General features: G+C 41.9%; 2 protein-coding genes across 10 annotated transcripts in view; one reads left to right on the top strand and one right to left on the bottom strand.

The window, feature by feature from the left end:
- Nucleotides 1–25932, top strand: part of MCPH1 (microcephalin 1) — a 273679-nt gene that overhangs the window by 133360 nt on the left and 114387 nt on the right. The gene's annotated exons all lie outside the window — the stretch shown is intronic.
- Nucleotides 1–25932, bottom strand: part of ANGPT2 (angiopoietin 2) — a 55298-nt gene that overhangs the window by 28305 nt on the left and 1061 nt on the right. The window lies entirely within an intron of this gene.

Genomic DNA, 25932 nt, shown 5'->3' on the forward strand with positions numbered 1-25932 from the left:
CTCTGAAGTAATAAGTTACAAACTAGTAGAAGTAAGTCTTAATCTTCTTGTTGATTTGAGTACTTAAGAGCTAAATAAAAACGGTTCTATATTGTTTCGCTCTAAATCGCATAACTAGAAGGGGAAAATGAATCCTTCATCATCCTCAACCCCGACTGTAGAACTAATGAGTCAAATGTGGTTACAATCAACAAGACACATGAGAGGATTGTTTATAATTTGACATTTTAAAGTCAAGTTCCAATTTAAAATTAGACTCAAGAACTTTAAGACATAAAAGACCTAACTTTTTAAAATAAAATTTCTTAACTTTATGGCCACATCTTTCTCTAAGCTTGAAAACAATAGAATATAAATGCTTTTTAAGTCACTATTTTTTCAGCTTTTCAGGATGACGAAGTCTGTGTACGAGTTTTGTGTGTGTGAAAGTATATGTGTATGGTATGTTGCGGGGCGGAGGCTAATCTTACACTGAAGCAAGTTACAGATCTGTGTATACACGTGATGTGTGTATATAGATATTATATATAGTATATACATATATAGTTTCTTTATATAATATGTACAACTAAAAAAAGTAAAATTCTATATGATACTGACCCAATTGCTAACTAATTGAAGTCTTTGAGAGAAAAGTAAAACACAAACAGGAATATCAAGTATTAGATACTTTGCGTTGATTCTCAGCAAGATCTGTGCTTTCACACTTGGCGCAGCAAAATTAAATTAAGGTTTTAAGAGAGATGGGTGATATGACAGTTGAGTACTCTAAGAATTAAGAACGTACTTAGGGGCTTCCCTGGTGGCGCAGTGGTTGAGAGTCTGCCTGCCAATGCAGGGAACACGGGTTCGAGCCCTGGTCTGGGAAGATCCCACATGCCGCGGAGCAGCTAAGCCCGTGTGCCACAACCACTGAGCCTGCGCGTCTGGAGCCTGTGCTCTGCAACAAGAGAGGCCACCATAGTGAGAGGCCCGCGCACCGCGATGAAGAGTGGCCCCCGCTTGCCACAACTAGAGAAAGATCTCGCACAGAAACGAAGACCCAACACAGCCAAAAAAATAAAAAATTAAATTAAATTTTTAAAAAAATTTTAAAAAAAAGAAAGAACGTACTTAGTCCCAGAAACGGTAGCAGCAGTAACAACCACAGTAACTCTAGTTGATGTTTGTTGGTTGCTTCCATGTCTCAGTTACTGAGTTCATCTCTTTCCATGGACCACAGGTACCCAGTCTCACATGGGCACTTCTGGACTGGGGTGCCTGGAGCAGACTGGTAGTTCAACCCCGAGGGCACACCGCACTTCCTGCCTTTTAACAGCCAAGAGTGGTACATCCCAAAATTGCTGTGAGCGTGCCTTCCAATGTCCAAGCTTCTCAGTGCCTTAAAGAAAAAGATAGACCACCTACCACATAGTTAAGGAAGGAGAGGGGGTCATTTTTACTAATAGAAAAGCCTAGATGTGAAGACTACCAATGACGATTTTTATCTCCTGGGACATGACAAATGGGTATTTTTCACCCCCAAAGACTAGTAGTAATTTTTAGAGAGAAAGGCTCTGAACATTCATTACGTAGTGTGAAAATTGCCCATTTAATGCAGGCTTTCCCTAAATCACTGCATGTGCCTGAGCATACGACCAAATCTAGAAATGAAGCCAGTTTGGCTGATCCACACGGATACATGTGCTTTGAAATTCCCCCATCTCTTGAGGTTGACAAATTAGTTCTTTTCTAGTTTGTTGCCTAAAAACGTCTTTGTTTAGTATCTCCTGTATTTAATTGTCTGCAACTGAAACCCAGAAATCTAGAAATCGGCCCAATGAAAGTTCACTCTAGTATAAGGAGGTCTCAGTACAAGAAAGAATATGAAGCAAATGAGATCTTTCCTCTCGCTGGCAGCGTCCAGCTCCCCTCTCCTGCAAATGTTTCCCGTCCTTGTTGTTTGCGCTTAGCCACTCTTATCAAAACAGTTCCAAGACACTTGAGCCTCCCCAGGGAGGGATATGGTTCTTTCTCGTTTCACATGGGTGGCTTCACATACTCATATTTTGCAGGAATGTTTGACATTGCCCTCATGTCTGAAGATGATTAGGCAGTGATTCTCATTTGTGGGTCCAAGTGCCTCGGAAAGGTTCCCATTACAAGTTAGAAAGAATTGTGTGGACATTCAGTTTGTCCTCGTCTTAATTAATGGTCCAAGCACGCTTCCATGTGTGGGTCCTTGAGCTCTTTCTGTTTCCTTCGGGTTCAGATGGATTATCCAAACTTAAATGAACCTCGTAAGGCTATTGCTATGCTTATACTTGCATAGATTCTTGCTTGATATTATTTTTTATTCGCTAAAAAGAATTACACCCTAAACACCATCTTTTAAAAGTTGGCAACACATTGAAATTCAAGCAGCCAGAAGAAAATATTTTAACACAACATAGACATATATATTTTTTTCAATGTAAAATATGTCCTGAGGTTTTTCATTACTCCCCAAACATTTGGAAAGATCAAATTTGACAGGAAAAATAAGTCCATTTACGAAGCAACTGTGGCAGATTGATTACACACTAAAATATTTCCCTGGCTATCTTCCTTTTCACCAAGATTATCATCATCATTTTTTTGTACCAAAAGGAAAGTAATCTCGGAATTGGCTGGGGAAAGGAAAACATAGATAGTATACAAAAATCATCCCTAACTTCAAGATTTTGATGTTGGTCCCTTACCAACTATATAGATCCTGGTTGAGAGATCACTTCTACTTAAACAAAGCTCCGTGTCCTGATGCCTTTTAGTTCATTAGGTTTTGTCCATCTGAATAACCTAATTTCCCTAGGAAGTTAACAAATAACTTGAGGTTTCATTGGAAACATTTTATTCTATAGCATTTCAATTTGGAAACAAGATACTATAACTGTTGTCTCTTCCACTCACACCCCCCCCCCAAAAAGGATGTTTTTTCCTACCTCACTAATCCCTCCGACTTGATCCCTTCTTCCCACCAAGGTCTGCCCTCCTTTGTCTTCTGGGTTGTGACGCAGCCCCTAACTCTGCTTCCATCCCGCCTGAGAGTCAGGGCGCTGGGTGCAGCTTGATCCCCCCACAGCTCACGTACTGCACTGCACCTGCTCCTGTGAGGCAAAGCGCAGCGCACACCCTTCTTGGCCTGTGCCCTTTGACCTCCTTGCCTCACGTCCTGTGCTCGCCTGCCTCCTGGATGTACCAGACCACGCAGGCTGCTTCATCCCTCCGGCCTTCGCCTGCGTCTCCTTTGCCAGGAGGCCTTGCCCTTTGTGCAGTCAGATGCTACACCATTGCCCGCTCTCTTCAAAGAGCCCCACGTCCTTGTGTGTCGTGATTTGATATCAAAAACGTTTCGTTTTTGTCTCATTGATTTTTTTTTTTTTAAAGATTTTATTGATTGATTGATTGATTGACTGATTGCTATGTTGGGTCTTCGTGTCTGTGCGAGGGCTTTCTCTAGTTGTGGCAAGCGGGGGCCACTCTTCATCGCGGTGCACGGGCCTCTCACTATCGCGGCCTCTCTTGTTGCGAAGCACAGGCTCCAGACGCACAGGCTCAGTAGTTGTGGCTCACGGGCTTAGTTGCTCCGTGGCATGTGGGATCCTCCCAGACCAGGGCGTGAACCCGTGTCCCCTGCATTGGCAGGCAGACTCCCAACCACTGCGCCACCAGGGAAGCCCTGTCTCATTGATTTTTAAACCTCCTAATACTACAGGTTTACGTTCTTCTTTGCTTGGGATACAGCAATCCTGAAGCCGCTCTCCAGCCATCCGCACTAGTAACAACGAGCAAAACATTTGCTCCGATAATTAGTTTGGAAATGTGAACGCGAGATCATTAAATCAAAGGATATTCTGTTTGGAAGGCTTATGACCTAATGTTCTTGGTTCCCTGTCATGAGGAAACTAAAACATCTTTGGAGGTCTTCAGACAGAAAAGTGGCAAAACTGGGCTTTCTTCTCCCTCCATATAAGGTTTTGTTTTGTTTTGTTTTTTTTGTTTTTTAATCTGGACATTTGACTGCCCAAGCAGTTGTGTCCTCAGCAGTGTTTAAGGAGAGATGCAGATGTTAAAGGGGGAAAGGCTGGGAGACGCACGTCTCAGGCAAACCTTTGTCATCTCAGACCTTGCAAGGGACTAGGGGCAAATGCATTGCTCCACATTTTGGAGATGATGATCAAATACCCCATGAGCTGGGGAGTCTCTACATGTCCTTTTTGTATTGATACCATACTTGAATTCATGTCTTCCAGAAGAGCCCATATCAAAGCCACTTGCCTTCCATTCTGGCCCTTTCTGTCCTCTCCAGGGTCCGGCAGACGGGCTATAAAGGGAAGCTAGGCCCTGACAGCACAGGTTCTCTGAGTGGTTAGTAAGCACACCTGCCTCTGTCCTCCATAACTGCATGGACCCCACCCCACAGAGGATCATTCAAGCACTTCCTACAACTAATTTGTTCTGACCTAGTTTTCACTTTTTTCAATTTATCATTTGTGAATGACATTCTGTTATCTAATCCTGTGTCTAGATAACCCCGTTCCTATTTTCACTAGTACAGAGACTAAAAGTGCGCCCTGTGCTGACTGTAAACTTGGAAGACGTGATAAGGCAGAGCACCGTAGTCACTAGTTGCTGCCGTACTGAAGTTCATAGCTTGTCCCCCTCCTCCTGGGACAGATAAAGTTGTAAATAATCTGAGTTCACCAGTATATCTGTGCTCCATCAAGTCATATGTCTTTGCTTTTATTTGTGGGCATAACTATATATTCCTTTTCATTATTTAATTGGGTTTTTTTTTATCACATACACTATCTCTTTGCCTCTTTGTATGTTGCCCTTATCATCACTCCAAAATCTAAGGAGAAAATGTATTTTTCCCCTCAAAATGTTCCAGTCATTTCCTACTGATGAAAAGGCTATTTTTCATCAATAGCATCCCTTTTAAATTTAGGCAAGCATAATGAGGTTGGTATAGCAACATAAATTTGTTTGGGCATTTCATATAGGAAAAGGGGTCATGTTTTACACAAGATACAGCTCTTAAGAGGGCTCTTAAAGTACATACCTATTTACCCAAAAATCTGCTAGGGCTCTGGTTCACAGCACTCACAGATACTTGCAAGTCAAGGAGCAAATAAAATGCAGCAGATGCTGTTAGGTCGTATATACACTCATATACAGCAAGGCTAGTTATAGCAATTGACACCTGTAAAATGCCTATCTGTATCTACATCTATATCTTATCTATCTTTCTATGTATATCTATATGTATATGTTTAATCTCCTTTGATTCTCATGCTGCCTTAGCTTGGGTCTCCCCCAAAGTGGAGCCCGAGACAAAGGCACACATGCAGGAAGTTTACTTAGGAAGTGGTCCCAGGGAACAGCCTAGGGGGACAGGCGAGGGACGCTGGGTGGAGGAGGCCGGCACACACGCGGACACCCTTGACCACCGCGGTGGCATTGGTGACAAATCCTGCAGGACCTTCTGAGGATCCGTAGGAAATGTGTTTCAGAACCTTCCTCCTGGGGCAAGAGAGAGCGCACAGCCATCCCTCGCGGGGCAGGGCGACCCCCGCGCTGTGCTGCAGGGGCCCGCGCGTGCGCTGGCGTCCCCACGGCTGGGGGTCAGGCGGGGAGTGGGCGTCCGGGGGCCTGAAGCCCACTGTCTGCTCCCTGTGAGACTGGCTGGCGGCGGGGGGGGGGGGGCCAGAGGACGGGCCGTGGTCTCCAGATGTTCCGGGGGATCAGGGGGCGCCCCCAGGCCTCATTCAGAGAGCAGAAACCCCAGGCCGGAGCCCTCCCAGCCTCACCCGCGGCCGCGTGCACCTGACTGTGCTGTGATGGGAGGTGAGGCCAAGGTGAGCGGCTCCCGGCCCCAGGTCGTGTGGGATCACTGGCTTAAAGCCCTGGCGTGTGCAGTTTGGTAACGTTGCTGAGAGAGTGGCCGTGAAAGCAGCTCTCCTGAAAGTGGCAGTGTTTATAACGGATTGGAGAAAGGGTGGAGCCGGAGACAAAAGCGAGGCCACGATCACCGATCACGTATGCAGAAGGTAGAACATGAGCTTAGCAGGCCAACGCAACTGAGAGGACTTCCCTTCAACCTCAGCAAATGCCCGACGGCACAGAAGACATTCTGCAGGCTCCGTCATTGGTCTGGTGCCTGGGACACTTTGTTCTCAGCCTAGGAGATGCAAGTGATGCTTCCTACAGAGGTAGAAAGGGAACATGCGACTGTTCTCTCGTTTATAAAAGGAACTGAATTGTCAGTTATTACAATGGGAGCCGTTGAAATTCAGCTCTGGGAACGAGATTTGATGAATTTAGATTACAGTATACTGAGGATTTCTTTTTTAATGAAACTAAAGTGTTCTTGCCTCTCTGAAATTAAGGTGCACCGAGAAAAAAATAAGGTAAGTAAATTATTTCAGTGTCTTTCTACGGCAGGCAGAATCTTTGAAACATTATGTGTATATTCATGAACATACATATTTATAAACATGTCCTCAGGTGTGGAGATAAATGTAGATACAGATATATCCATCCATTGTCACCTGGCTGTGGGGTGACAGACCTTCAAAAGCTGGGTGGGGAGGAAGGCTTTGGAAATCAATAACATTGTTGAACTTTCTCATTATATGAATGAGGATTCTAGGCCCTGGATCACAGTGTTAGCTGGTAGCAGAGTGAAAATTAAAACCCTGGTGACCCAATGCCCAGTCCAGGACTCTTACCACTGCACTGGTGTACCTGTACTTACCTGGAAACTTTGCTACCAAGTGTTAACAATGTTACTTTTTCATTTCTGTGATGAAGTATTCAGATCGCAAAGGTTACTTATGCCTGTCCCATTTCTGCTCTTTCTGTATTCTGTGGGTTTGCAAAAATCCTGGGTAGATTTCTAGGGACAAGATAGTGTGATCGGGCATCCCTGGTGGCACAGTGGTTGGGGGTCTGCCTGCCAGTGCAGGGGACATGGGTTCGAGCCCTGGCCCGGGAAGATCCCACATGCCGCGGAGAAACTGAGCCCGTGAGCCACGGCTACTGACCTGAGCTCTGGAGCCTGCAAGCCACGGCTGCTGAGCCCACGTGCCACAATTACTGAAGCCTGAGCTCTAGAGCCTGCAAGCCACAGCTGCTGAGCCCACGTGCCGCAACTACTGAAGCCTGCGTGCCTGGAGCCCATGCTCTGCAACAGGAGAAGCCCCGACAGTGAGAAGCCCACACACTGCAACGAAGAGCAGCCCCCGCTCACCACAACTAGACAAAGCCCGCACACAGCAACGAAGACCCAACACAGCCAAAAATAAAATCAATAAAATCAATAAATAATTAAAAAAAAAAAGATAGTGTGATCATCTTTGGAGCAAAAGCAGATTTTTTTTTTTCTTTTTAACATGAAATAAAGGTACACTGTCACAATTACTATACTAGATGGCTATGAAAGGGAAAAGGCTTGAAGAATTTAAGTGATTTTTGTCTTGAAGATACTTTCAAGACAAACTAGTTTTTTAGAAGGAAGGCAGGAAGCTTGTGTTGTTTCTTTAAAAGAATGGGGGGAGGCGCTGGGAATGCAGATGGGAATGCTTGAGAACTGTCAGAACGGGGCCTTGCACGCCCTGCTGAGCGCGCCGCACAGCGGAACAGATTCCAGCCAAGGCCCTCTGCTGCCTTATCTCCTCTGCTAGCAAAAGGTGGAGAGAATTCCAACGGAGAACGCGAGGATACTACTGGAAGGTGCCCAAAGTACACTCGATTGATTTGCATGAAAACAGCGATAAAGTCTTCCATCCCTTGTATATGATGATGTACTACTGATGTACCATCAGCAAAAATGTGTTCTTACGGTGTTTTCTCGGTACAGCTGGTAGCTCTCTTGAACTGTTCATGTTCTCTTGCCCCAAAACCATTCTATCTACTTTACGGTGGATTTGAATAAATGGACACAACATGTATGTGTATACGCTCTCCACCGACTGACGTTTCTAAGAGCCGAGTGTGTGTGACGGTGCCTTGTGTGTGGTGAGGAAATGGAGAGCTTCATCCAGCATCACGCTCTAGTCAGACTTGCTGCAGTAACAGTGCTGGGAAATATTTAGACAAGTGTGTTCATTTTGCTTTTCATGTTCATAAAGCTGTAGCTGCAGCTTTTTTAATTTTATGATTGTATAGCAGCTAAAGTTCATGCTTTTCTGAACCATTAAGGAGGGAGAGTTTACCTCATCTAATATATTAGATTATCTCTAATTTGACCTCTGGTTCAGTCCTCTCAAGGGTTTAAAGCTATAAAAGTTTTCATATTTTTACATTTATTTACATAATTCAGTGGCCTGTGTGCGCATACTTTAAGGAATCGTATTACTTGCAGGCGCTTTGCAAAAGCAAAGAAACTTAAAAGTGATCAATCCTTTTTTTAAACTCACATTAGAAATACAGATTATTTGTTTAATTAGGCTATGTTTTGCAGATTACTCTTTAAAGCTGTAATGCATTTTTAAGCATCTTAACAACTTATTTTAAACCTGATCAATAGAAAAAAAAATTTTTTTCTAATCGATAACAATGCAACAAAAGCAGAACAATATTCAATGACCAAATTAAGTGGCAAATAGAATAGTACAGCTTTTTTTTTTTTTTACTAATTATAACTCATCTTTATTTCTTGATCTGAAATTTGATAACTGTATCAAGTATATATCAAAGTATTTACTGTTCACCGATGAAATATTTTGCTAGTCCAGCTGGGACTGCGGTTCACTTTGCAAGGCCATGGGGAAGCTTTACGCATGTCCCCCTTCTGGCTGTGGCTCGCAGGCCCTCAGAGCTGTGGACGGCTGAAGTTTGGCTCCACAAGAAGAGAACCTCCACCGGGAGCTGCAAATAGTGATTATGACTTTGGACAAATCAGTGATCTTCTAATTATGTCTTCCAAGACCTCCAGACCCAAAATAAGAGTGTCTTGCTACAAAATATATGTTTATCAATCTTCCCTTTACACAATACCAGTTCTAGGGATGGTGTTGTTTCTGACTCATTTTTAGAGGGAGTTTATTTCTGTCGTTTGTTTCAGCGGCGTGTCATTCATGTGTAGGGAAGTCACTTTCTCTCCAGTGGTTAAGTAAGAATAGAGATGCAAAGTTTGGCCATAAAGTGAAGATGTCACTTTAAATGCACATTATTATATTTCTACATGGTTACTTATCATCCTAATTTTTGAATAAAATTTCACTCTAAGAAGGAATCCATTTAAATAGACACCCAGGGACTTCCCTGGTGGCGCAGTGGTTGAGAATCTGCCTGCTGGTGCAGGGGACACGGGTTCGAGCCCTGGTCCGGGAGGATCCCACATGCCGTGGAGCAGCTACTGAGCCCGTGTGCGCCACAACTACTGAAGCCCATGTGCCTGGAGCCCATGCTCTGCAACAAGAGAAGCCACCGCAGTGAGAAGCCCACGCAACACAACGAAGAGTAGCCCCCGCTCACCGCAACTAGAGAAAGCCCGCGCACAGCAACAAAGACCCAGCGCAGCCAAAAATAAATAAGTAAATAAATTTTTTAAATAAATAAATAAATAGGCACCCATATAGATTTACACCTTGTCATAAAATGAACCTTTCTTACATACTAACTTGCTCAATATAAAACCTGTTGAGCTGCCCGAATCATGAGGATTGGGAATGTTTTGTGGCCAAGCATATGATACCAAATTGAAACTGCTAAATAATATTCCTTTGTGAGCACTTTTCACTGCTTTCTTTCTCACAATAGAATATTATTTTGACGTGTAAATATTGCTCCTTGGGGACTGGTTTGATGTGTTAGTGCACTACGTCTCAATTTTTTTAAATAACAGATCGTGGGTAAAATTAAACACATCATGGGCAGCCTGTGAAGCAAAAGGAGCCCATGCAAAAGAGTACCTACTATATGATCCCATTTATATCAAGTTCAAGAATAGACCAAACCTATGGATGGTGACAAAAGTCAGAATAACGGTTTCTGGTTGGGAGGCGTTTAGGAGTGTGCAAGAGAGATTATTAATGGGGAAGGAGCACGAGGGGACCTTCTGGGTGCGGGAAATGTTTTATATCTAGATCCCAGTGCTAGATACACAAGTAAATTCATATTTTAAAAGTTCACGAAGCTGTCAATTTAAGGTTAGTACACTTTATACACTTCTTGTGTTTTAGACCTCAATAAATATATTTTTAAAGGCACGGGTATTAAAAATGAAATGTTTGATAGCTTTTGCCGTGACACTACAACCCTAGCTACTATAAGTGATTTTATTTACCTCTGTCTGCAGCTTTCATCTGGTTGTACCTAAGTACTGCCTAAAGAAAAGAACTTTGAAAAAGTGGTTTTAAAGTGACTGTCTGCAGAGAGTGTAGATTAAACCGTTCCAGCTGCCCAAAGAGGGTTAAAAGTATTCAGTTAGGTAAATTAGTAATTTAACATTCCGAAACTCGATTCTTTCCGGATCAAGCATAAAAGGCATTTGCTCTCAGAAGACCGAGAAAGAATTCATGCAGTTCCCATTAGTCTAAAAATAAATAATAAATAAATAAATGTCTGAGTCATGGGTTGCATTTTGATGGAGTTCAGTGGCTTCAAGTATAGGAAGAAAATGATTTATCCTTTGAATAGCTGTGCTACGCATTGGGATGAATACAAAATTGCTCTGAAAAAAGTAAAATAAATGAATTAATCTATTGAATTTAATTGTATTTTGAGTTATTCCAATTAAAGCAGCTCTTGCTTTTGAGCAGCATTATAAAAACTTGAATAAAGTAGCTTTGTGTTGGATCCAGGTTGGAGAGAAGTTACATGTGTGATTTTTGAAGCTGTTGTAGGGCCATCATTATGGCGCAGGTTTTGGGACTTGGACACACCTGGGTGTGAATCCTAGCTCAGCTGCATACTAGCTACCAGGTCAACTTTTTTAACCTCAGATTTCTCATTGGTAAAATGAGTATATAAATGCATTCTGTGCTACGTTCGTCTGAAAAATCAAATGGGACAAATGAATCAGAGTTCCCAAGCTGTGTGCCAAGCCTCCCCAGGTCCCTGCAGCAAACTCCTAAGAACACTGGGGACAGTTCAAATATTCAAGGGAAATCCCTCAATATTTAACGTCTGTCAGCTACTGGAAGAATTAGTAGCCCAAAGTAGCTCAGTTTCAACACTGTTAGATGGTACCACCGGGCAAAGCTGGGTTTTTAGTGGTTTGCTGTTGTTACAAGCAAGAGCGCTACAAAAATCAGCACGGAACTGAAAATGGGGGTGGCAGTGTCCGACCCGATTCCGAAGTTTGAGGAGCTGGGCAGTGCCTAACTGGCAAACAGCGTCCATAAGTATTTGGGGTTACTTGAGTTTTAGAGCATCCTGTATGGAATCTTGCATTTGGTAGGGTGTAAGCCCAATCCAGATACTGCCTTTAATTGCCCTATGATTTGATAATATTTATCGGAAAACCAGTAAATCAAAAAGACTTATTAAATCATATAAGACCTTCATCAAGACGTGTACTTGAACAGTTTCCCAACCTCAGAAACCATTCAGAAAAACAGCCACGCTTCTCGCAAGCTTGTTGCTTGGCCCGGTGTCTGCTTTCAGGCTAACAACTTTCGTAAGCGCCGTGCACTGGGGGAGAAAGCTTCTTAGAGCACACGGTGCGTGTGTTCTGTGGACGGCGTGGCAGCCTCAGGCCGACGTGTTTTGGGTGGTGTAGTGGAAGTACCGAATGCGTGCCGGTCTCACGAAAGTGACGTGGTCCATTTCTGCATGTAATTTACAGCTTGCACGCTTGCCACCCTCATTCGTTCAACGTTGAGCTAGTTTTATGGTGCGCAGAGAAGCCCAGCTTACTTGAGCACCAAATGTTCAGCGTGATTCTTCAAACGCTTGTGGTAAAAGTACGAGGGACTTGAGTCATTTTCCCATAATTAGTTTCAGTTCTGTAGGTCAGGCCCGTCTCCCTCACCCTGCTGCCTTGCATGCACGTCTATTCCAATGGAAGCTAGTGGAAAATTCCTATCCCCTTTCACTCCGCTGCCATGAGTTATAAAAAGCATGTCATTCAGGATTGACTTTTTCTTCTGCAATGTTGAATTTTTACTCGCAATTTGAAGGGGAAAAAAAAAATAATCATTTTAAGAGAGATTTCTCTGTCAGTGGGGGGAGGGGCCACGGCATCACTTTGAGCCACCGGAGAATGGCTGACTCACTTTCCTTCATCTTTAGGGGGTCGTGTATTTATATCAACAAGTGCTTTCTGAGGGGTAGTATATCAGAGTGCAGCATACCGCCTTGTCTTTTTCAGGGTCCCATGACACTCGTTCACACAAGTCACTTAAGATCCACATGTCACTGAGTAATCAGTGGGCACAACAAGCTCACATGCACGTGCGGCTGGGGAGTGAGGGCTCATACAGGAGGTGGGAATGAGGGGCGAGGGCTCACATAGGAAGTGGGAGTGAGGGGCGAGGGCTCACACAGAAAGCAGGGAACAGCGGCAGAAGTTTTCCTATTGTTAGGGTTCATTTGTTTGTTTCAATCAAAATATGAGTCATCTTACCCCCATTTTTAACCAAAAGTCACTGTGGTCACTGCTGTGATTTGGTCTTGACGCCTACAGGCCAGTTTAATTTTATCAGTGGTAGTGAATTCTTGAAAGCTTCCCTCAGTCATAGAAATCTGGTTTCAAATTAACGTGGTCCACATGCCAGCTTAAACTTTGTGGCTTAGCGTTTTTGTTGAATCCCCTCGGCGGAAGGACCTACATTGGAGTTTTGGCTGCTTTTTGGGACTCAAATTATGAGTAGTTGGTTCCACTGGAATCTTGGCCCTCTCCTGGAGTGACTCTAGGAGCATTTTGGCTTAAGGAGGCCAAAGATAGAACTTAAGTGAAGGTTTTTTCCCAAAACGCCTATCCTGCATCCCAGCACTTTCAGGTGGTATGTGTAGACCTCTCTTAATCGTTCCTGAACCCCTAAACCATTGGTCTGGTCTGCTGGAGTGTGATTGGCTTTGAGGGGGAAAGTCCATGCTAGCCTGGGAAATCTCCTGAAAATGACAGTGGTAAACTCAGAACTGGGGTATGAACCCTCATCTTAATCCTTCTCCCTGGGGGCCACTAGCTCTCTTCCGGCCGACCTCAGGGAAGCATCTCTCGGTTCTTCATGGCCCCGTTGCTGTGGTCTCGGTGGTCCCCATAACTGCTCAGGAAGCAAGATGAGGCCGCCCACATGGAGAGAGGGGCTGACATGCCCCATGATGCAGAAAGTACACCTAAGGGGTTTTCATAACGATGACCGTAAGTCGTATGCATTCAAGTGTAATACCATTTAGAAAGATTTGAAAAAGGAAAAATCCGGGTGCTCCCAAAAGCAAGCGCCAGTCTGGAAAATGGTTTTGTTTAGAACCGTCTCTCTCTGATGCTGGAAAAGAAGGTGTCGTCAGGGGAGAGGCGAAGGTAAGGCCAGAGGGAATGGCAGGTCGTACTGGTCAGGCCTGTATTTTACGTCCAGGCTTTCTTTTCCATTGAATGTTTATACAGCTCCTTCTTTCCTCAGGTGTCTGCTGTACTATTGAATTATCTCTTTGTTAGCCTCCCATTGTAACCTTAACGGAATTATGTTTGACCAGTACTTAAAATACTCCTCAGAAGTCCTTTCTGAGCACCTCAGGAATAAACACCAAGACCACTCTGCAACGTATGGAATATTTTCTGAAGAGCAGGTTTCATTAGAAGGTAGATTAGTCTTGGAAATCATTCAAGGAAGCTTTAAGTCAGTCCAACTGTACAGGTTCCAAAGATACAAGAAAGACAATACACAATACTTGGGTTTGTCCAGTTAAGAAGTGTCAACTTCCATAAAAGAACACAAGTATCCATCTACAATAGTACGGCGGGCACATAAATTGTGTCATGCTCCTACAGTGAAACACTACACAGTAATGGAAAAGGGCAAATTTTAATACACACAACAACATGGATGAATCACAGTAATAATAATTTTTAGGACAGACTCAAAGAGAATACATACTGTATTCCAATTACGTGAAGTACAAAAGGTAGCAAAATTAACCTGTAGTGGCAGAGGGCAGCATAGAGGCCAGCCTTGAGAGGAGGGGCTGCAGGGTGGGAGGGGCAGGAGGGAGCCCCCTGGTGGTCATTACACAGGTGTGTACGTCTATCATCAAGGTACACGCTTCGGATTTGTTCATTTTATTCTAAGTTATACCTCAAAAAAAAGAGAAAGTGCTGGATTCCATAAAACAGAGCCAGCTCAGAGTCTGAGGCATGTCTAAGCCAGCGTCTGAGTGAATGAAAAGCAAGGGCTGACCTGGTCCAGTCGAGTGTTTGGGGGAGCAGAGGTGCATGTGTGAATGGACCGAGTTCCTGCTCTTCAAAGCTTCTTATTTTGACCGTCCCTTACTCCGACAGGGCTGTCTTGGGAAGAGTTACATTTCAGTTTCTTGTTCACTTGCTTATCCATGAATCCCTCCCCATGTCTGAAAACAGAGCATGTGTGTGCCACTGTCTGCAGATTCAGCAGCTGCCATCTCGCTGTGTCCTGAGATGCCAAAGGGCGACGGCAGCTGCCGTTTATGCAGCGTCGCCCTCCTAGGGAGGCTTAAATCATCCGGGACTGACTATTCTGCGTATCAGCCTCGGTTCCAATCCCGAGAGTGAGAAAGCAGAGCTGGAAGGAGGGGGAACAGTGCTCGGAAACAGGACAGACGTGGGTTTAAATCCCTGCTCTGCAGCCTCACATCTCTGGAAGCTAGCAAGTCACTTAACATCTCAACACTTTTCAGCCTTCCCCGGGGTCAATGAAAACAATAACGTCGACCCAAATTGGTCTTCTCGCAACTTCCAATATTTGTTCTTACTCCTGGCGGTGGACACACTCAGGGCGTGACCGTTGTGTACAGTATCAGAATGGCAGGTGTTAGGGGACCCCCGTGAAGTGATCCACGCAAAAAGATGTCTTATTATAAGAAGCTCGGAAATAAAGACATTATCCTAGTATTGCTAACTTTCTGCCATCTGATACCACTCTGAGCTTGAGTTTCCTCAAAAGAAGAACAGGGTATCTACCTTCAGTAGGCTGTCACGAGATTAAACGAGCTGACGTCAGCAGGTCACGTGCACCTGGTAAATGCCAGCTGCTATGCTGAAAACCGGCAGCATCCTGCCTCTGTCACTTCGCAGTAACGACTACACCTCAACAAAGGGGAGAAAGAGGCTTTCTCTGTTTTGAACTGTCATGACTGCTGTCATATGAACAGGATCCTTTTTGCAAGAAGTCTGTAGACTTTTTAAAGAAACCAGCAAAGTATGCTGGCGTCAAAGTAGAGTCGAAACCCCCGCCCCCTTGTTTGGGAAGAGGTGAGGGCGTGGTGCTGGGTTATCTCCACAGCTGCTGTGGTTGACCTGTGTTCCCGGTTTAGGATTTTGAATCACTTAAAATTGAAATGGATAGAGAAAGGGCCCCAAATAAGTAGAGAGAGTTGTTTATTCACCAGATATTTTTATCCTTTTTTTCCCCTCATCCAGAGACCATTTATATTAATGGTAGTGGTATTTCAGGTGAAGAAGGGAAAGGAAAAGTAGCACACTGTCAGACTACAACTGTAAAACCTAAGTGGCAGAGGGCAGGCTAATCATGTAGCAATAAATAAATGATGCATAGTAAACATCGTCCAATTAGAGGGAAAGCACATATAGATTTATTGTGCTTGTCATAACCGAGAAGGGAACCGTATTGGAAAATACGGACAATTAATTACACATCACAAAATGAACAATTGTTTTTGAGGGGGTGGTGTTCTGATTAATGTTGATTCTTTAATTTGTAATATAATTATCCCAACCATCACTGCTTTTAAGAGCATTTCACTGTTGAAGTTAAGTTAAAACCAGTTCGGGTCAGGAATTCCTGTTACTAATACTTTCTTGAATTAAAACTGAATAAGTTTATTTTATTTTATTTTTTTAGGAAATTTAAGAACCTATTTCTTAGTAGCTAAAAATAATAAGGAATTTCATACACGAAAACCAAATGTTAAACATAGATAATTGGCTTGTGGTCGGAATCTGATTATTTTACGTTACTCAGCAAAATATCTTCTCTCCAGCAGCATTTTTGTACCAGTATTTCCCATTAAGAAGACCATTTTGCTTAGAGAAATTTTAACCTACATCTGTATGTAATAATTTTTCAAGATTCCAAGGACTAGATAGTAGTTAATAAAACTCAAAAGAATTCTTGAATTATCTTCAGACTAATGTTTATAATTATCCAGCAAGTAAACAAGAGTTGATAATACCTTATTGATTCTACAAATCTAATGGCAGAGAAAGTGCTTGCAGGAGCCCAGAGGAAACGATACCTCTTGGGAATTTTGAATCTTTTCTACCAAGATGTGCAGGTTGACTAGTGAACCCCAGACCACCCGCTGTTCAATATGCATATAGTTCCTGCCATCGTCTTCTATACAAACAGAACATACAGAAGAGTGACATTGCTCTTAGCTTACTGAACGCGGAAGTGATAATAATAAGTTTAAGCATAAAGTCTGACTGTTTTAATGGGCTCATGGCATTCCCTGCAAGCACAATGGGGCACAAGTAGGGTGGTTTAGGAGAAGATGCCACGTGCGATTTTGGAGCTGCGTGTTTCAGGTACTCAACTACCTGTTATAATCAGGACCTTCTACAAGCACACTTAACAGCTGTCCTTTTCCATGATGAAAGGAAGTTCATTGTCTTACAGAGTGAAGATGTGCCCTGAGGCATGAAGTCAGATCATTTAACCTGATAAGACTGAGTGGAGTTACAATCTTTAATGTGAGATAATAGTACAGAACTTGATAAGTATGTTTCTGGTATCGTTATTGAAATTAATTATAATGATAGTCCCCGAGTACTGTGACCTCTGACAGTTTCCAGCACACTTGTGCAATCATCATCCTATTTGAAACACGTAATAATCCCCTGAGGTCCCTGCTGTAGGTAGGAAAACCTTACGTTTCTGAAGGTACACTGTGAGGGGTTTAGCTAGTTAATAACTTAGTTGAATAATCAAGGTAAGGGGTCACTGAACAAATGTACAGTTAATCATGCTTAAAAAGAAAAAAAGTCATTTACTAAGTGAAAGAAGGCAATTTGAAAAGGCCACATACTGTGTGGTTACAACTATATCACATTCCGGAAGAGACAAAACTATGGAGACAGTAAAAAGATTCGTGGTTGTCAGGGGTTGGAGGAGGTGGGGATGAAGAGGCAGAGCACAGAGGATTTTTAGGGCAGTGAAACTACTCCGCATGATTCTGTAATAGTGGATACAACGTCATTATACGTTTGTCCAGACCCATCGAATGTACACCACCAAGTGTGAACCCTAATTATCAACCGTGGACCCTGGGTGATGATGTGTTCGTTGATTATAACAAAGGTACCATCTGGTGGGGTCATTGATAACGGGGAGGCTGTATATGTGGGGGGCAGTAGGGAGCATGTAGGAGATCTCTGTACCTTCCCCTCACTTTGGCTGTGAACCTAAAACTGCTCTAAACAATTCAGTCTTTTTTTTTAAACTATCATTTGCTACATATAAGGAGGAACAAATGAAATGAAAAGCTTGCATTCCGTAGCTTCAGACTGCACCAGTTAACGCAGCCAGCTCTCCCTGGCTATATAGTTGTTTCATGGAGACACAGAGACGCAGGAAAATAACAAGCCCGCCCAAAGGCACGCTTGTTAACAGTGATGGCATGGACTTCACGCGTAAACACGGTTTCTTTTAGATTTAGATTTCTTGGAATCTGACCAAGTGTGTCCAGGAGATCTCTTCTGTTGGTATAGAACCCCTTTATTCCAAACTCAGGAGAGCAGGAACACATCATTCCCTTTGCTCTAGTTTGGCTCATTTCCTGGGGCTGCCTTGGGCCAGAAATGAAACCCCTGGAATGGTCTCAGTTTTTTTCACCTCTATCCTTTTCCTTCAGGGTGGTGGTCTTGAGGGCCCCAAAGGCTCCTTAGACAGAGGGAAGGGGGCAGCTCCTGGTGTAGGAAAACTGTCCTTATCAAGTCCCACATGACTCAGCAGGTTATACCAAAGAGCGTGGCCTGCTTCCTGAGGGTTCATGACATTAGACAACTTTGCTGTTGAACCCAACCACCAAGGTGTGCTTCTGGCGGCCACAGTGGAAATCTCCCATGTGTCGCATGCTCAGACCATTCCTAAATGTTAATTAGCGACATACAGAGGCTGACCCACAATTCGGTTTAACCTTCATCCCCGGAATTTGCTGGAACTGTCACAATGAAGGTGCTCATATGTATGTCCTGAGTACTTATCTTAAGATGGGGAGATGTCGGTGGCAGGTTTTGTCACCAGGTTAATCAGTAGATTAAGTCACCCCGGTGGAATAGTCCCTCTCACATCAAGAAGACTTAATATGTGAGAAAGTGTTAATATGGTCTAGATAGAATGTAACAAAATCGAGAAATGGAGAGGTTGAACGCTTGCTTCCTTTTAAGACTTGATTAATATTCTCACCTAAAAGACCAATAACTACTGTGAATATTCAGCACATACAAACAATGGGAAACTCTAGGAAACTGTGTCAACACAATAAAATAGTGTATTTCCCAAGACCTCTGTATCTGAATATCTCTTCCCTTAAAAATCACAATTGTCCATGAAAAAATATAAAGTCACATATTTTTTAAATGACAGGTTATCTTCTTAGTGTATACACTTAGTTTGCTTGATTGCTAGTTTTTTAAGTAAAACATTGGAAGTGAATACTTACTTGGTAGTGTTAAGTTGTCAGGTTGATAGAAAGATTCTGAAAGTAATTCTCAGCCGGGTAAAAGGGTGCTCAAAGGAAGGAATGAGGCTGATTTTGGAGGAAAGTAATTACCGGCCAGGCACCCCCCGAGGTGGGTCCTACAGAGGTTTTCATTAGGTTCTAGTTGAATTGCCAGGATAATGGTTTTAGCTGGTTGAAAGGGTGGTGATGGTAAAAGGACCAGGCCCACTTCTCAGAGATTTCTAGTGCTTTTCACATCTTTAGTCAGCGGTGCATGCCAAGATTAGGATAAGAAAGAAAGGTGATTTCATGGGCAAATATCTAATTAAAATATTAATTTAAAGACAGCTAGCACACCTGACTTTCAGTTCAGGTGGCTGAGGAGAGCTCATCCCTTTATTTTCAAACCGTATGTAAAACAGTCATTTTAATCCTGATAAATGTTGGAAGTTCTATTCTAAAACAGTACCCATGAATTTTTTTTTTTTACTGTAATCAAAAGATTACATCAAATTGTTGACCTTGACATTACTTTCTCATTTTAAACATTAACAGCATGACGTCAAGGTATTTTTGTTTATATCTACTTGTAGAATGCTAAATGAGAGATACACCCTAGTTGTTTTTCAAAATCAAAGAGAGGATAGGGCAGGTCACACGTTACTTTCCTGGGACTGAATTTTATTTGCCTGGACTTTCAGGTGGTACTGGGAAATTCAGGCTGTCGCCCTCAGTCGACTTCCAGAGAAGGGTTGTTACTGCATGTACTGTTTGTAAGAATTTGTACACTTTCTCTTGGTTATGATACAGTTTGCCTTTACTCTTCTGAACTACAGAGTGGAATTTCATGTGATTACTTTACACACAGGATATTCCCGATTGCTTTTTTTTTTTTTTTTTCTTAGCAGCTTTGGCACCAACCCCACATAGGAAGGATTGCGAATGTTACCTGATGACCAGGTTGTCCACAAGCTGGTTGGGCCCCAGAACACCTGTGCTTGTCCTCAGACAGGACTCACAGGTGGTGGCAATTGCCTCTGTTACTGACTTGGGATGTCAACCAAGTTACTTAACCTCTCAGACCCACTTCTTTTTTTATTGTTATTAAAATAGATAAAAGTTATCAGATAGGTATAGGTGTATATAATGTTATAGCATATACAGCGTGTTTTTAAAATAGTCATCCCTGTATAGGCGTATTTATGTACTGAGTAGTAAGGTACTTATTTCAGAATGCTAGAATTATACATAATATTTTTAATGCATGTTCTGTGTATGTGTTATTTCCTGCAATAGCCACCTATTACTGATGACTTTGGTGATCAGGAAAAATGACCATTCTGAAGTAGTTTCAATTGATTGTCCTTTTGTAAAAGAGGTTTCAGTGGAGTGACCACACTGTCTGGCACTGCTCCCCTCTACCCTCACCCTCCAACACTCCCCATCTCCTGCACCCGCTCGTCTGTCTCGTTTCACCCGATGTTCTGTGGGGCGCTTATCACCTTCTGACTCACACGTTCCAACAGGATGTGGTGGTGTAATGCCACATATCCCCACCAGGGCAGACCCTAGTCTTTGTCTTCGCCCCAAGCACCTAGAGCACTGCCTGGGCACACATGGGCCTTCAGTAAATATTTGTTGAACAAATAAATGAACTTCAGTGACGCCTGCCCTGAACTGGAAACACCCCAAAAGCAGTGGGAAGGGTAGAGCAGTGTTCACTCATTTATGTTAATGAACTAAGAAATAACACGATATTCATATTCACTCACACTTCTCCCAGTGATTTTCTGCGGTCTTTCCAGCCCCGTGGAAAAGTCTGCTTTTTGTCAGAGGAGGGATGTGCGTGCTTTTCTGTGTTTGTTTTTCCTCTCTGGGTAACGCATGCAAGACTCCTACACTGCAGAGCACTCTGATGTTCCCTGACCCGTGTTCATGAGTGGTTTTAAAATAGGTGGGGTTATATCCACCATGTCTGTGCTCTAGAGGGGTTGCTGGGACTGAATGAGGTAAGGCATGGAAAGTGCTTTAAAATTATTCAGTACCACTTGATTGCCATCCCCCAATTACTACTATTGCTTTAGTGATAAAAGTGTCACTGGAAAGTTGAGTGGCTCTCTTTTTATCAGAAAAGTTCTAGAAAAATTTAGAAGAAAAATATTATCAGGTTCCTTCAAGTCAAAGAAGGATGTAGTGAAAAGAGAAAAAAATATATATATATACACACACACACACATACACATACACAGTGGACCCTTAAACAACGAGTTTGAACTGCACGGGTCCTCTTATACTCAGATTTTTTTCAATAAATACATGCTACAGTACTACACAATCCACAGTATTTAGTGTATATATATATATATATATATATATGACATATATATATATGACTCATATGAATTATATTTTATAGGTATAGATGTGTATAATGTTATATAATATATACTTTTTGTATACATTTACAGTAAGTATGTATACATATATAATTATTATAAGTATATATGTGTATAGTTATTATAACAGAGAGAATAGTTTGATGATTTGTCATTATCAGCAAGTAATATAGATGCTCTGCAAACTATGAGCATCTGATCTGGAAACAATCTGTACATGTTCATGATTCATTGCGTATACCCTCTTGATCTCAACCCAGGAAATCCAAAGCTGTCCAGGCCCTGGTACCATTTGGTGTCCAGAATATGGAACAATATAAGCCACCTCCTTTTTGTCAAAATAGCCATCCCATTTACTGCCCCCTTTCCTGTGTTGATAGGTGATAGATTCCATCACAGGTAGTCTCTCCTTTTTCTCCTTCCCCCCATGTCTCCTTTTCTCTCTAATACATACACACACCCCTTTAATCCATATTCTCCTTTTCCTTAGTCTTCCAAATTTTGCTCTTTTCCCCTAAATAAAATCTTTCTTTCAACCTCTTTTCATGTCACTTGTGAGCCAAAAAAAAAAAAAAAAAGAAAAAGAAAAAAGGATTCTGATCACTGTATAATACCACTGTACAGGTTTTAAGAAGAAGGAAATTCGTTCATTTTGATATTAAATTTGTCACAGTAAAGGGCTAGTATACATCTCTAAGTGTTCATCTTGAAGAAAGGGGCTGAAGTTTAAGAGGAAGGAGAATTTACATCCTATTTTCTACTGTTTTAAAGGTTTGACTTTGTAATTTTACATGGCCCCTATATTACGCTCATATTTTTATTTTATTGTTAAGTTATCCATATGGTGGTAGGGTTGATTGGAACTGTTGTTCTTGAATTACAAATATACAAAGTTTCAGTTATTGTATGGATTAAAATAAGCACTATTTTAATCCATAAAAAAAATGGGCCAGCTTGAGCATCTGATCACCATTTATAAGATTAGTATCCTCTTCAAGTTCCATATAGTACAGTAACTGGCTTACAGATAAACTCCTGGATTACAACTTGTTTGTAAACTATAGAGGACCATATTGGTTAAAATCAACCAATTTTCAAAATACAGTAAGGAGACTATATGGATTATCTAGTGTCTAAACAGAAAGTCAGATATGATGGAAGGTGTATGCACAAGCCCATTTCCTACTTCGTGACTGCAGGCAAGTCTTCATCTCCCCACAGTGTGATACCTGCATAGTTAATCCAGGATGTCACACAGCCCCGTTCAATAAGCAGAGGCCACTTGACCATGGAAAACAAATACTGTATATATACTATATATATATATATATATATATATATATATATATAAAATATAAACTACATATAGTATATGCATATCTTATATAATATATGTAGTACGCACATATTGTACTATACATCGTACATAGTATATAGTAAACAGTATATTAAACTTGCATTTTCCAACCTTAAATATGTGTACTTCTCCTACCACAGTGAAACTTTAATCATCTCTTCCTTCCTTACAATAATGATATTAATAGATAATTAAATAATAGTAGTAATCATTTTCTTGCAGTCTTAAATAGGAGGTTTAGTCAGCCTATCTGAATGCACAGAATTTGCTTCTAACACTAAACACAATCATGTTTCATGATTCAGGAGACAGCAAGGCAGTACAGGAATGGTGGGTTTATTCCAGTACTGTAGTAGAACATTGGCTGTGGATACAGTGGGAAGTTTTTTCTTTCCTTTATTGAACCAAGCTCTGGTTTGTTTGTTTATTGTTTGTTTGTTTGGATATACAGCTAAGGAGTGTTTTGCCACCACACATGATCACACACACACACACACACACACACACACACACACACACACACACACACACACAATCAGTCCCTGGCAGGGGTAGGGAAGGGGCTGACGGTCAGAGTTCATCTGAGCTTCTCACCGTCAGTTTTTCCCATTGACAACAGTTTTGGTTTTAGGAGCAAAACTGGATTGTTCCCTATACATCAGCTGATGAACAGTTCTCCTACTTGATTAAAAGGATATAGTATTATTAATTTTAAAGAAAGAAAAGGATCTCAATTCAGGTTTACAGCTCCCAGCCTGTGCTTCTGTCGTTAAAAAAAAAAGTAGGATTACGAGGAAATGTTTACATCAACTTAACAGGCATTAGCTTTATTTTTCAAAACACTGTTTTAAAGCACAATAGACTTTGCAGTTGTTGATAACTTTAAAGTATTCATCAGTGTGAAATAACTGTTTATTTCCTTTCCCTGTTTCTTCTGATCGGGGAAAAAAAAAAAATCTAGTCTCCTAGCAAGATACAATCCATTTTCCTAAGTTATTTGTCAGTTTTTATAAAGTGTGTTTACTATCACGGGGGCAGAGGTTTACAGTAGTTGCGGGATTAGCAAGGGAATGTGACATATAGTGTTTTTTAGGTCACTGTGGTGTATTTGGTGTCCTAACTATCACTATTTATCTTGTCCTTGTTTAACCGCTAACCAGAAAGTGAGCCTTCCCTGTATTGCTCCATTCATGTTCCTCTGCACTCATTCAGAATTCTGACACTTCCTTTGCCTGGCAGATTAAAGGGGCACAGTGGCATCTTTTGATGATGTGCGAAACAGCTTTCTTAGTCCAGGCTCCTGACGGAATGCCAACCGCTCAGACGTTGAAATGCTATTCATCTACCCTGAGGTTAACCAGAAACTCGGTCTTATTTTCCTTCTTGACAAGTTTTCTTAAAACCTTAAAAGTGTTTTGTGTTTTTTTTTTCCCTCTCATTTTTAGTGTTGATCAGGGAGAGAAAGGAAATATGGAATCATAAAAAGCAGCCCTAAAGAAAAGGAAATATGCAAAACACAGAATGGTGCTTTTTCTTCCTGTCATAATCTATCAATAGGGGTTTGATGGTGATGTTGATCATGGTGGCTTATCTATCATCCCATTATATATTATTTTCTCCTTTATGAGAAAAGCAGTGTTTATTATCACAGGTGACAAAACACGGGAATAAAAAACAAGCAGAGAGGTTACATTCAATCACTTTAGGCGGGTTTCATGTTTGCTTTTTTGCTTTCATTCCCAAACCAGAAGCCAGTAAACCAAGTGAGAGCACAAACTGACTTTCTCAGGTGCACGTTACCCAAGAGGCCCACAGGACAGGTGCTGAGCCCGCGAAAAGATAAACATGAAGTCATTCTTGGTGATATTTAGCTAGATGGCTAAAGAAAGAATTTAGAAATACCATTGTGCTACTGTTCAAATATTTACTGATTGAACCTGGAAAGGAAAAAATGTTGGTCACCTCATGTAGAATTCCTTGTCCTTTTCCTTCTTTAAACAGCGTCTCAAAGATCGAAAAGAAGGGGGTTATTTATCTAAGAAAGAAATACGAGCTCTGTATGTGGAGTTTCAGGTATACCTAATGTGGGCTTCATTAAGCAAATACAATTCAGCGGTCTTGATTTGGCAAAACATTCTTTTATGTTCCTCGACTGTTTATTTTACGAGACAACTTACCAGTCGGGCAGATTAGAATGTTTACTACGAATGACGCGTCTTTCATCTCTCACCGTGGCCGTCAGCCCTGGCATTAACCATGCCATGGGGAGCATGGCAACTCAGGGAGAAATGGGAAGTCAGAGTGAGCAGATGTTGAGGATACAGTTTGTCTTCCAAATATTCGAACCTGTGTTGCTGCATACTTTTTAAGTTTAACAATATTATTTGCACATCTATGAATGTTAGGAGATTTTTAAAAGCACCGCAGGGAACTTCTTAGGAAAAGAAAGAAAATTCTGGAGAATTTGCTCAGAAGGGCTAGTGCTTATAGATACGACTGATGAGTTTCATATTACAGGGCGAGTCTTTTTGATACGTTTTTGTTTTCTGTTCTTTGATTTGAAGCGACCCCTCTTGTTATACTGAATGCAGTGCCGAGGGCTTTCATTCATCTCAGCTCAGGACCAGAGTAATAACTTGGTCATTTCCTCTCTGAAGGTAGGAGAGCTAATGAGAAACACAGATTCGGAGCCAAGATCTATTCTGAGATTAAGATAAGGTGTCCTAACAGAAGGTTTATGGTGAAATGAAAGACAGGGGCAAAGTTTTGAATGAGGGGAATCGGCTTGTTGTTAAAGTTCCCATATGGCTTTAAACCGTCACGTTCTCTGCTGTGTAAGCGTTGTGATGTGATGTCATTGTAATAGTCAATGATTAATGTATTTATGCAATTTGTCTAAACCTCCTGCAGAATATATAGAGTCCACATCAAGCAAAATTCCAGGGTGATTTTGGGGTTTGTATAAATAGCTTTACATGTGAAAACGATGGCTTGTAAAAGAAAAACTGAGCTTTCAGTGTCCTATTTGAGTTAAACTCTCTATAAAAAGTCTGAAACAGTGGGATCGTGGTAACCCCGTGAACACGACTGTCTTGTCACAGCGTAACTGCAGCAAAATGCCCTGCACGCCTGCCCCACGAGGGGTCCCCTTCAAAGCCTGTGGTGGAACTGAAGGGGCCGCAGCCCCGAATCCCCTCGGAGGCTTGGAAAACCCACCCCTACCGACACATGACACACCCTCGGGATAAAGCCCCCCGGGTTCTGAGAGACGGAAGGTCTGCTTTATTTAATTTCCTCTTGTTTACCAAGAGCCCCAACCTATTTTAGTAAATA

This window comes from Balaenoptera acutorostrata, chromosome 21, assembly GCF_949987535.1.
Source record: "Balaenoptera acutorostrata chromosome 21, mBalAcu1.1, whole genome shotgun sequence".
In the NCBI taxonomy this organism is placed as follows: Eukaryota; Metazoa; Chordata; class Mammalia; order Artiodactyla; family Balaenopteridae; genus Balaenoptera; species Balaenoptera acutorostrata.